This window comes from Chlorocebus sabaeus, chromosome 3 (genome assembly GCF_047675955.1).
Source record: "Chlorocebus sabaeus isolate Y175 chromosome 3, mChlSab1.0.hap1, whole genome shotgun sequence".
Classification (NCBI taxonomy): Eukaryota; Metazoa; Chordata; class Mammalia; order Primates; family Cercopithecidae; genus Chlorocebus; species Chlorocebus sabaeus.
The window spans coordinates 45746652-45760204 of NC_132906.1; positions in this window are offsets into that span (position 1 = coordinate 45746652).

A 13553-nucleotide genomic window follows, 5' to 3' on the forward strand; every position below is an offset into this window, starting at 1 on the left:
CAGTTTCTCAGAAAGTTTCTTTCCAGTTTTGAACGGAAGATATTTCCTTTTTCACCATGGCCCTCTATGGGCTTCCAAATATCCCTTTGCCAACTCCACAAGAACAGCCTTAGCGAAAGGCTTCTTGAAGGGAAAGATGTAACTCTGTGAGATGAATTAACAGAACACAGAGCAGTTTCTCAGAAAGCTTCTTTCCAGTTTTGAACGGAAGATATTTCCTTTTTCACCATAGCCCTCTATGGGCTTCCAAATATCCCTTGGCCAATTCCACAAGAACAGCCTTAGCGAAAGGCTTCTGGAAGGGAAAGATGTAACTCTGTGAGATGAATTAACAGAACACAGAGCAGTTTCTCAGAATGCTTCTTTCCAGTTTTGAACGGAAGATATTTCCTTTTTCACCATAGCCCTCTATGGGCTTCCAAATATCCCTTTGCCAATTCCACAAGAACAGCCTTAGAGAAGGCTTCTTGAAGATAAAGATGTAACTCTGTGAGATAAATTAACAGAACACAGAGCAGTTTCTCAGAAAGCTTCTTTCCAGTTTTGAACGGAAGATATTTCCTTTTTCACCATAGCCCTCTATGGGCTTCCAAATATCCCTTTGCCAATTCCACAAGAACAGCCTTAGCGAAAGGCTTCTTGAAGGGAAAGATGTAACTCTGTGAGATGAATTAACAGAACACAGAGCAGTTTCTCAGAAAGCTTCTTTCCAGTTTGGAACGGAAGATATTTCCTTTTTCACCATAGCCCTCTATGGGCTTCCAAATATCCCTTTGCCAATTCCACAAGAACAGCCTTAGCGAAAGACTTCTAGAAGGGAAAGATGTAACTCTGTGAGACGAAGTAACAGAACACAGAGCAGTTTCTTAGAAAGCTTCTTTCCAGTTTTGAACGGAAGATATTTCTTTTTTCACCATAGCCCTCTATGGGCTTCCAAATATCCCTTTGCCAATTCCACAAGAACAGCCTTAGCGAAAGGCTTCTTGAAGGGAAAGATGTAACTCTGTGAGATGAATTAACAGAACACAGAGCAGTTTCTCAGAAACCTTCTTTCCAGTTTTGAACGGAAGATATTTCCTTTTTCACCATAGCCCTCTATGGGCTTCCAAATATCCCTTGGCCAATTCCACAAGAACAGCCTTAGCGAAAGGCTTCTTGAAGGGAAAGATGTAACTCTGTGAGATGAATTAACAGAACACAGAGCAGTTTCTCAGAAAGCTTCTTTCCAGTTTTGAACGGAAGATATTTCCTTTTTCACCATAGCCCTCTATGGGCTTCCAAATATCCCTTGGCCAATTCCACAAGAAGAGCCTTAGCGAAAGGCTTCTTGAAGGGAAAGACGTAACTCTTTGAGATGAATTAACAGAACACAGAGCAGTTTCTCAGAAAGCTTCTTTCCAGTTTTGAACGGAAGATATTTCCTTTTTCACCATAGCCCTCTATGGGCTTCCAAATATCCCTTTGCCAATTCCACAAGAACAGCCTTAGCGAAAGGCTTCTTGAAGGGAAAGATGTAACTCTGTGAGACGAATTAACGGAACACAGAGCAGTTTCTCAGAAAGCTTCTTTCCAGTTTTGAACGGAAGATATTTCCTTTTTCACCATAGCCCTCTATGGGCTTCCAAATATCCCTTTGCCTATTCCACAAGAACAGCCTTAGCGAAAGGCTTCTTGAAGGGAAAGATGTAACCCTTTGAGACGAAGTAACAGAACACAGAGCAGTTTCTCAGAAAGCTTCTTTCCAGTTTTGAACGGAAGATATTTCCTTTTTCACCATAGCCCTCTATGGGCTTCCAAATATCCCTTTGCCAATTCCACAGGAACAGCCTTAGCGACAGGCTTCTTAAAGGGAAAGATGTAACTCTGTGAGATGAATTAAAAGAACACAGAGCAGTTTCTCAGAAAGCTTCTTTCCAGTTTTGAACGGAAAATATTTCCTTTTTCACCATAGCCCTCTATGGGCTTCCAAATATCCCTTTGCCAATTCCACAAGAACAGCCTTAGCGAAAGGCTTCTTGAAGGGAAAGATGTAACTCTGTGAGATGAATTAACAGAACACAGAGCAGTTTCTCAGAAAGCTTCTTTCCAGTTTTGAACGGAAGATATTTCCTTTTTCACCATAGCCCTCTATGGGCTTCCAAATATCCCTTTGCCAATTCCACAAGAACAGCCTTAGCGAAAGGCTTCTGGAAGGGAAAGATGTAACTCTGTGAGACGAATTAACAGAACACAGAGCAGTTTCTCAGAAAGCTTCTTTCCAGTTTTGAACGGAAGATATTTCCTTTTTCACCATAGCCCTCTATGGGCTTCCAAATATCCCTTGGCCAATTCCACAAGAACAGCCTTAGCGAAAGGCTTCTGGAAGGGAAAGATGTAACTCTGTGAGATGAATTAACAGAACACAGAGCAGTTTCTCAGAAAGCTTCTTTCCAGTTTTGAACGGAAGATATTTCCTTTTTCACCATAGCTCTCTATGGGCTTCCAAATATCCCTTTGCCAATTCCACAAGAACAGCCTTAGCGAAAGGCTTCTTGAAGGGAAAGATGTAACTCTGTGAGATGAATTAACAGAACACAGAGCAGTTTCTCAGAAAGCTTCTTTCCAGTTTTGAACGGAAGATATTTCCTTTTTCACCATAGCCCTCTATGGGCTTCCAAATATCCCTTTGCCAATTCCACAAGAACAGCCTTAGAGAAGGCTTCTTGAAGGGAAAGATGTAACTCTGTGAGATGAATTAACAGAACACAGAGCAGTTTCTCAGAAAGCTTCTTTCCAGTTTTGAACGGAAGATATTTCCTTTTTCACCATGGCCCACTATGGGCTTCCAAATATCCCTTTGCCAACTCCACAAGAACAGCCTTAGCGAAAGGCTGCTTGAAGGGAAAGATGTAATTCTGTGAGATGAATTAACAGAACACAGAGCAGTTTCTCAGAAAGCTTCTTTCCAGTTTTGAACGGAAGATATTTCCTTCTTCACCATAGCCCTCTATGGGCTCCCAAATATCCCTTTGCCAATTCCACAAGAACAGCCTTAGCGAAAGGCTTCTTGAAGGGAAAGATGTAACTCTGTGAGATGAATTAACAGAACACAGAGCAGTTTCTCAGAATGCTTCTTTCCAGTTTTGAACGGAAGATATTTCCTTTTTCACCATAGCCCTCTATGGGCTTCCAAATATCCCTTTGCCAATTCCACAAGAACAGCCTTAGCGAAAGGCTTCTGAAAGGGAAAGATGTAACTCTGTGAGATGAATTAACAGAACACAGAGCAGTTTCTCAGAAAGCTTCTTTCCAGTTTTGAACGGAAGATATTTCCTTTTTCACCATGGCCCTCTATGGGCTTCCAAATATCCCTTTGCCAACTCCACAAGAACAGCCTTAGCGAAAGGCTTCTTGAAGGGAAAGATGTAACTCTGTGAGACGAATTAACAGAACACAGAGCAGTTTCTCAGAAAGCTTCTTTCCAGTTTTGAACCGAAGATATTTCCTTTTTCACCATAGCCCTCTATGGGCTTCCAAATATCCCTTGGCCAATTCCACAAGAACAGCCTTAGCGAAAGGCTTCTGGAAGGGAAAGATGTAACTCTGTGAGATGAATTAACAGAACACAGAGCAGTTTCTCAGAAAGCTTCTTTCCAGTTTTGAACGGAAGATATTTCCTTTTTCACCATAGCCCTCTATGGGCTTCCAAATATCCCTTGGCCAATTCCACAAGAAGAGCCTTAGCGAAAGGCTTCTTGAAGGGAAAGATGTAACTCTTTGAGATGAATTAACAGAACACAGAGCAGTTTCTCCGAAAGCTTCTTTCCAGTTTTGAACGGAAGATATCTCCTTTTTCACCATAGCCCTCTATGGGCTTCCAAATATCCCTTTCCCAATTCCACAAGAACAGCCTTAGCGAAAGGCTTCTTGAAGGGAAAGATGTAACTCTGTGAGACGAATTAACGGAACACAGAGCAGTTTCTCAGAAAGCTTCTTTCCAGTTTTGAACGGAAGATATTTCCTTTTTCACCATAGCCCTCTATGGGCTTCCAAATATCCCTTTGCCAATTCCACAAGAACAGCCTTAGCGAAAGGCTTCTGGAAGGGAAAGATGTAACTCTGTGAGATGAATTAACAGAACACAGAGCAGTTTCTCAGAAAGCTTCTTTCCAGTTTTGAACGGAAGATATTTCCTTTTTCACCATAGCTCTCTATGGGCTTCCAAATATCCCTTTGCCAATTCCACAAGAACAGCCTTAGCGAAAGGCTTCTTGAAGGGAAAGATGTAACTCTGTGAGATGAATTAACAGAACACAGAGCAGTTTCTCAGAAAGCTTCTTTCCAGTTTTGAACGGAAGATATTTCCTTTTTCACCATAGCCCTCTATGGGCTTCCAAATATCCCTTTGCCAATTCCACAAGAACAGCCTTAGAGAAGGCTTCTTGAAGGGAAAGATGTAACTCTGTGGGATGAATTAACAGAACACAGAGCAGTTTCTCAGAAAGCTTCTTTCCAGTTTTGAACGGAAGATATTTCCTTTTTCACCATGGCCCTCTATGGGCTTCCAAATATCCCTTTGCCAACTCCACAAGAACAGCCTTAGCGAAAGGCTTCTTGAAGGGAAAGATGTAACTCTGTGAGACGAATTAACAGAACACAGAGCAGTTTCTCAGAAAGCTTCTTTCCAGTTTTGAACCGAAGATATTTCCTTTTTCACCATAGCCCTCTATGGGCTTCCAAATATCCCTTGGCCAATTCCACAAGAACAGCCTTAGCGAAAGGCTTCTTGAAGGGAAAGATGTAACTCTGTGAGATGAATTAACAGAACACAGAGCAGTTTCTCAGAAAGCTTCTTTCCAGTTTTGAACGGAAGATATTTCCTTTTTCACCATAGCCCTCTATGGGCTTCCAAATATCCCTTGGCCAATTCCACAAGAAGAGCCTTAGCGAAAGGCTTCTTGAAGGGAAAGATGTAACTCTGTGAGATGAATTAACAGAACACAGAGCAGTTTCTCAGAAAGCTTCTTTCCAGTTTTGAACGGAAGATATTTCCTTTTTCACCATAGCCCTCTATGGGCTTCCAAATATCCCTTGGCCAATTCCACAAGAACAGCCTTAGCGAAAGGCTTCTTGAAGGGAAAGATGTAACTCTATGAGATGAATTAACAGAACACAGAGCAGTTTCTCAGAAAGCTTCTTTCCAGTTTGAAACGGAAGATATTTCCTTTTTCACCATAGCCCTCTATGGGCTTCCAAATATCCCTTTGCCAATTCCACAAGAACAGCCTTAGCGAAAGGCTTCTTGAAGGGAAAGATGTAACTCTGTGAGATGAATTAACAGAACACAGAGCAGTTTCTCAGAAAGCTTCTTTCCAGTTTTGAACGGAAGATATTCCTTTTTCACCATAGCCCTCTATGGGCTTCCAAATATCCTTTTGCCAATTCCACAAGAACAGCCTTAGCGAAAGGCTTCTTGAAGGCAAAGATGTAACTCTGTGAGATGAATTAACAGAACACAGAGCAGTTTCTCAGAAAGCTTCTTTCCAGTTTTGAACGGAAGATATTTCCTTTTTCACCATAGCCCTCTATGGGCTTCCAAATATCCCTTTGCCAATTCCACAAGAACAGCCTTAGCGAAAGGCTTCTTGAAGGGAAAGATGTAACTCTGTGAGATGAATTAACAGAACACAGAGCAGTTTCTCAGAAAGCTTCTTTCCAGTTTTGAACGGAAGATATTTCCTTTTTCACCATAGCCCTCTATGGGCTTCCAAATATCCCTTGGCCAAATCCACAAGAACAGCCTTAGCGAAAGGCTTCTTGAAGGGAAAGATGTAACTCTGTGAGATGAATTAACAGAACACAGAGCAGTTTCTCAGAAAGCTTCTTTCCAGTTTTGAACGGAAGATATTTAATTTTTGACCATAGCCCTCTATGGGCTTCCAAATATCCCTTGGCCAATTCCACAAGAACAGCCTTAGCGAAAGGCTTCTTGAAGGGAAAGATGTAACTCTGTGAGATGAATTAACAGAACACAGAGCAGTTTCTCAGAAAGCTTCTTTCCAGTTTTGAACGGAAGATATTTCCTTTTTCACCATAGCCCTCTATGGGCTTCCAAATATCCTTTTGCCAATTCCACAAGAACAGCCTTAGCGAAAGGCTTCTTGAAGGGAAAGGTGAAACTCTGTGAGATGAATTAACAGAACACAGAGCAGTTTCTCAGAAAGCTTCTTTCCAGTTTTGAACGGAAGATATTTCCTTTTTCACCATAGCCCTCTATGTGCTTCCAAATATCCTTTTGCCAATTCCACAAGAACAGCCTTAGCGAAAGTCTTCTTGAAGGGAAAGATGTAACTCTGTGAGATGAATTAACAGAACACAGAGCAGTTTCTCAGAAAGCTTCTTTCCAGTTTTGAACGGAAGATATTTCCTTTTTCACCATAGCCCTCTATGGGCTTCCAAATATCCCTTTGCCAATTCCACAAGAACAGCCTTAGCGAAAGGCTTCTTGAAGGGAAAGATGTAATTCTGTGAGATGAATTAACAGAACACAGAGCAGTTTCTCAGAAAGCTTCTTTCCAGTTTTGAACGGAAGATATTTCCTTTTTCACCATAGCCCTCTATGGGCTTCCAAATATCCCTTTGCCAATTCCACAAGAACAGCCTTAGCGAAAGGCATCTTGAAGGGAAACATGTAACTCTGTGAGACGAAGTAACAGAACACAGAGCAGTTTCTCAGAAAGCTTCTTTCCAGTTTTGAACGGAAGATATTTCCTTTTTCTCCATAGCCCTCTATGGGCTTAAAAATATCCCTTTGCCAATTCCACAAGAACAGCCTTAGCGAAAGGCTTCTTGAAGGGAAAGATGTAACTCTGTGAGATGAATTAACAGAACACAGAGCAGTTTCTCAGAAAGCTTCTTTCCAGTTTTGAACGGAAGATATTTCCTTTTTCACCATAGCCCTCTATGGGCTTCCAAATATCCCGTTGCCAATTCCACAAGAACAGCCTTAGCGAAAGGCTTCTTGAAGGGAAAGATGTAACTCTGTGAGATGAATTAACAGAACACAGAGCAGTTTCTTAGAAAGCTTCTTTCCAGTTTTCAACGGAAGATATTTCCTTTTTCACCATAGCCCTCTATGGGCTTCCAAATATCCCTTTGACAATTCCACAAGAACAGCCTTAGCGAAAGGCTTCTTGAAGGGAAAGATGTAACTCTGTGAGATGAATTAACAGAACACAGAGCAGTTTCTCAGAATGCTTCTTTCCAGTTTTGAACGGAAGATATTTCCTTTTTCACCATAGCCCTCTATGGGCTTCCAAATATCCCTTTGCCAATTCCACAAGAACAGCCTTAGCGAAAGGCTTCTTGAAGGGAAAGATGTAACTCTGTGAGATGAATTAACAGAACACAGAGCAGTTTCTCAGAAAGCTTCTTTCCAGTTTTGAACGGAAGATATTTCCTTTTTCACCATGGCCCTCTATGGGCTTCCAAATATCCCTTTGCCAACTCCACAAGAACAGCCTTAGCGAAAGGCTTCTTGAAGGGAAAGATGTAACTCTGTGAGATGAATTAACAGAACACAGAGCAGTTTCTCAGAAAGCTTCTTTCCAGTTTTGAACGGAAGATATTTCCTTTTTCACCATAGCCCTCTATGGGCTTACAAATATCCCTTTGCCAATTCCACAAGAACAGCCTTAGCGAAAGGCTTCTTGAAGGGAAAGATGTAACTCTGTGAGATGAATTAACAGAACACAGAGCAGTTTCTCAGAAAGCTTCTTTCCAGTTTTGAACGGAAGATATTTCCTTTTTCACCATAGCACTCTATGGGCTTCCAAATACCGCTTTGCCAGTTCCACAAGAACAGCCTTAGCGAAAGGCTTCTTGAAGGGAAAGATGTAACTCTGTGAGATGAATTAACAGAACACAGAGCAGTTTCTCAGAAAGCTTCTTTCCAGTTTTGAACGGAAGATATTTCCTTTTTCAACAGAGCCCTCTATGGGCTTCCAAATATCCCTTGGCCAATTCCACAAGAAGAGCCTTAGCGAAAGGGTTCTTGAAGGGAAAGATGTAACTCTGTGAGACGAATTAATAGAACACAGAGCAGTTTCTCAGAAAGCTTCTTTCCAGTTTTGAACGGAAGATATTTCCTTGTTCACCATAGCCCTCTATGGGCTTCCAAATATCCCTTTGCCAATTCCACAAGAACAGCCTTAGCGAAAGGCTTCTTGAAGGGAAAGATGTAACTCTGTGAGATGAATTAACAGAACACAGAGCAGTTTCTCAGAAAGCTTCTTTCCAGTTTTGAACGGAAGATATTTCCTTTTTCACCATAGCCCTCTATGGGCTTCCAAATACCGCTTTGCCAGTTCCACAAGAACAGCCTTAGCGAAAGGCTTCTTGAAGGGAAAGATGTAAATCTGTGAGATGAATTAACAGAACACAGAGCAGTTTCTCAGAAAGCTTCTTTCCAGTTTTGAACGGAAGATATTTCATTTTTCACCAGAGCCCTCTATGGGCTTCCAAATATCCCTAGGCCATTTCCACAAGAAGAGCCTTAGCGAAAGGGTTCTTGAAGGGAAAGATGTAACTCTGTGAGACGAATTAACAGAACACAGAGCAGTTTCTCAGAAAGCTTCTTTCCAGTTTTGAACGGAAGATATTTCCTTGTTCACCATAGCCCTCTATGGGCTTCCAAATATCCCTTTGCCAATTCCACAAGAACAGCCTTAGCGAAAGGCTTCTTGAAGGGAAAGATGTAACTCTGTGAGATGAATTAACAGAACACAGAGCAGTTTCTTAGAAAGCTTCTTTCCAGTTTTCAACGGAAGATATTTCCTTTTTCACCATAGCCCTCTATGGGCTTCCAAATATCCCTTGGCCAATTCCACAAGAACAGCCTTAGAGAAGGCTTCTTGAAGGGAAAGATGTAACTCTGTGAGATGAATTAAGAGAACACAGAGCAGTTTCTCAGAAAGCTTCTTTCCAGTTTTGAACGGAAGATATTTCCTTTTTCACCATGGCCCTCTATGGGCTTCCAAATATCCCTTTGCCAACTACACAAGAACAGCCTTAGCGAAAGGCTTCTTGAAGGGAAAGATGTAACTCTGTGAGATGAATTAACAGAACACAGAGCAGTTTCTCAGAAAGCTTCTTTCCAGTTTTGAACGGAAGATATTTCCTTTTTCACCATAGCCCTCTATGGGCTTCCAAATATCCCTTTGACAATTCCACAAGAACAGCCTTAGCGAAAGGCTTCTTGAAGGGAAAGATGTAACTCTGTGAGATGAATTAACAGAACACAGAGCAGTTTCTCAGAATGCTTCTTTCCAGTTTTGAACGGAAGATATTTCCTTTTTCACCATAGCCCTCTATGGGCTTCCAAATATCCCTTTGCCAATTCCACAAGAACAGCCTTAGCGAAAGGCTTCTTGAAGGGAAAGATGTAACTCTGTGAGATGAATTAACAGAACACAGAGCAGTTTCTCAGAAAGCTTCTTTCCAGTTTTGAACGGAAGATATTTCCTTTTTCACCATGGCCCTCTATGGGCTTCCAAATATCCCTTTGCCAACTCCACAAGAACAGCCTTAGCGAAAGGCTTCTTGAAGGGAAAGATGTAACTCTGTGAGATGAATTAACAGAACACAGAGCAGTTTCTCAGAAAGCTTCTTTCCAGTTTTGAACGGAAGATATTTCCTTTTTCACCATAGCCCTCTATGGGCTTCCAAATATCCCTTTGCCAATTCCACAAGAACAGCCTTAGCGAAAGGCTTCTTGAAGGGAAAGATGTAACTCTGTGAGATGAATTAACAGAACACAGAGCAGTTTCTCAGAAAGCTTCTTTCCAGTTTTGAACGGAAGATATTTCCTTTTTCACCATAGCACTCTATGGGCTTCCAAATACCGCTTTGCCAGTTCCACAAGAACAGCCTTAGCGAAAGGCTTCTTGAAGGGAAAGATGTAACTCTGTGAGATGAATTAACAGAACACAGAGCAGTTTCTCAGAAAGCTTCTTTCCAGTTTTGAACGGAAGATATTTCCTTTTTCACCAGAGCCCTCTATGGGCTTCCAAATATCCCTTGGCCAATTCCACAAGAAGAGCCTTAGCGAAAGGGTTCTTGAAGGGAAAGATGTAACTCTGTGAGACGAATTAATAGAACACAGAGCAGTTTCTCAGAAAGCTTCTTTCCAGTTTTGAACGGAAGATATTTCCTTGTTCACCATAGCCCTCTATGGGCTTCCAAATATCCCTTTGCCAATTCCACAAGAACAGCCTTAGCGAAAGGCTTCTTGAAGGGAAAGATGTAACTCTGTGAGATGAATTAACAGAACACAGAGCAGTCTCTCAGAAAGCTTCTTTCCAGTTTTGAACGGAAGATATTTCCTTTTTCACCATAGCCCTCTATGGGCTTCCAAATACCGCTTTGCCAGTTCCACAAGAACAGCCTTAGCGAAAGGCTTCTTGAAGGGAAAGATGTAACTCTGTGAGATGAATTAACAGAACACAGAGCAGTTTCTCAGAAAGCTTCTTTCCAGTTTTGAACGGAAGATATTTCATTTTTCACCAGAGCCCTCTATGGGCTTCCAAATATCCCTAGGCCATTTCCACAAGAAGAGCCTTAGCGAAAGGGTTCTTGAAGGGAAAGATGTAACTCTGTGAGACGAATTAACAGAACACAGAGCAGTTTCTCAGAAAGCTTCTTTCCAGTTTTGAACGGAAGATATTTCCTTGTTCACCATAGCCCTCTATGGGCTTCCAAATATCCCTTTGCCAATTCCACAAGAACAGCCTTAGCGAAAGGCTTCTTGAAGGGAAAGATGTAACTCTGTGAGATGAATTAACAGAACACAGAGCAGTTTCTCAGAAAGCTTCTTTCCAGTTTTGAACGGAAGATATTTCCTTTTTCACCATAGCCCTCTATGGGCTTCCAAATATCCCTTTGCCAATTCCACAAGAACAGCCTTAGCGAAAGGCTTCTTGAAGGGAAAGATGTAACTCTGTGAGACGAAGTAACAGAACACAGAGCAGTTTCTCAGAAAGCTTCTTTCCAGTTTTGAACGGAAGATATTTCCTTTTTCACCATAGCCCTCTATGGGCTTCCAAATATCCCTTTGCCAATTCCACAAGAACAGCCTTAGCGAAAGGCTTCTTGAAGGGAAAGGTGTAACTCTGTGAGATGAATTAACAGAACACAGAGCAGTTTCTCAGAAAGCTTCTTTCCAGTTTTGAACGGAAGATATTTCCTTTTTCACCATAGCCCTCTATGGGCTTCCAAATATCCCTTTGCCAATTGCACAAGAACAGCCTTAGCGAAAGGCTTCTTGAAGGGAAAGATGTAACTCTGTGAGATGAATTAACAGAACACAGAGCAGTTTCTCAGAAAGCTTCTTTCCAGTTTTGAACGGAAGATATTTCCTTTTTCACCATAACCCTCTATGGGCTTCCAAATATCCCTTTGCCAATTCCACAAGAACAGCCTTAGAGAAGGCTTCTTGAAGGGAAAGATGTAACTCTGTGAGATGAATTAACAGAACACAGAGCAGTTTCTCAGAAAGCTTCTTTCCAGTTTTGAACGGAAGATATTTCCTTTTTCACCAGAGCCCTCTATGGGCTTCCAAATATCCCTTGGCCAATTCCACAAGAAGAGCCTTAGCGAAAGGGTTCTTGAAGGGAAAGATGTAACTCTGTGAGACGAATTAACAGAACACAGAGCAGTTTCTCAGAAAGCTTCTTTCCAGTTTTGAACGGAAGATATTTCCTTTTTCACCATAGCCCTCTATGGGCTTCCAAATATCCCTTGGCCAATTCCACAAGAACAGCCTTAGCGAAAGGCTTCTTGAAGGGAAAGATGTATCTCAGTGAGATGAATTAACAGAACACAGAGCAGTTTCTCAGAAAGCTTCTTTCCAGTTTTGAACGGAAGATATTTCCTTTTTCACCATAGCCCTCTATGGGCTTCCAAATATCCCTTGGCCAATTCCACAAGAAGAGCCTTAGCGAAAGGCTTCTTGAAGGGAAAGATGTAACTCTGTGAGATGAATTAACAGAACACAGAGCAGTTTCTCAGAAAGCTTCTTTCCAGTTTTGAACGGAAGATATTTCCTTTTTCACCATAGCCCTCTATGGGCTTCCAAATATCCCTTTGCCAATTCCACAAGAACAGCCTTAGCGAAAGGCTTCTGAAAGGGAAAGATGTAACTCTGTGAGATGAATTAACAGAACACAGAGCAGTTTCTCAGAAAGCTTCTTTCCAGTTTTGAACGGAAGATATTTCCTTTTTCACCATAGCCTTCTATGGGCTTCCAAATATCCCTTGGCCAATTCCACAAGAACAGCCTTAGCGAAAGGCTTCTTGAAGGGAAAGATGTAACTCTGTGAGATGAATTAACAGAACACAGAGCAGTTTCTCAGAAAGCTTCTTTCCAGTTTGGAACGGAAGATATTTCCTTTTTCACCATAGCCCTCTATGGGCTTCCAAATATCCCTTTGCCAATTCCACAAGAACAGCCTTAGCGAAAGGCTTCTTGAAGGGAAAGATGTAACTCTGTGAGATGAATTAACAGAACACAGAGCAGTTTCTCAGAAAGCTTCTTTCCAGTTTTGAACGGAAGATATTTCCTTTTTCACCATAGCCCTCTATGGGCTTCCAAATATCCTTTTGCCAATTCCACAAGAACAGCCGTAGCGAAAGGCTTCTTGAAGGGAAAGATGTAACTCTGTGAGATGAATTAACAGAACACAGAGCAGTTTCTCAGAAAGCTTCTTTCCAGTTTTGAACGGAAGATATTTCGTTTTTCACCATAGCCCTCTATGGGCTTCCAAATATCCCTTGGCCAAATCCACAAGAACAGCCTTAGCGAAAGGCTTCTTGAAGGGAAAGATGTAACTCTGTGAGATGAATTAACAGAACACAGAGCAGTTTCTCAGAAAGCTTCTTTCCAGTTTTGAACGGAAGATATTTAATTTTTGACCATAGGCCTCTATGGGCTTCCAAATATCCCTTGGCCAATTCCACAAGAACAGCCTTAGCGAAAGGCTTCCTGAAGGGAAAGATGTAACTCTGTGAGATGAATTAACAGAACACAGAGCAGTTTCTCAGAAAGCTTCTTTCCAGTTTTGAACGGAAGATATTTCCTTTTTCACCATAGCCCTCTATGGGCTTCCAAATATCCTTTTGCCAATTCCACAAGAACAGCCTTAGCGAAAGGCTTCTTGAAGGGAAAGATGAAACTCTGTGAGATGAATTAACAGAACACAGAGCAGTTTCTCAGAAAGCTTCTTTCCAGTTTTGAACGGAAGATATTTCCTTTTTCACCATAGCCCTCTATGTGCTTCCAAATATCCTTTTGCCAATTCCACAAGAACAGCCTTAGCGAAAGTCTTCTTGAAGGGAAAGATGTAACTCTGTGAGATGAATTAACAGAACACAGAGCAGTTTCTCAGAAAGCTTCTTTCCAGTTTTGAACGGAAGATATTTCCTTTTTCACCATAGCCCTCTATGGGCTTCCAAATATCCCTTTGCCAATTCCACAAGAACAGCCTTAGCGAAAGGCTTCTTGAAGGGAAAGATGTAAT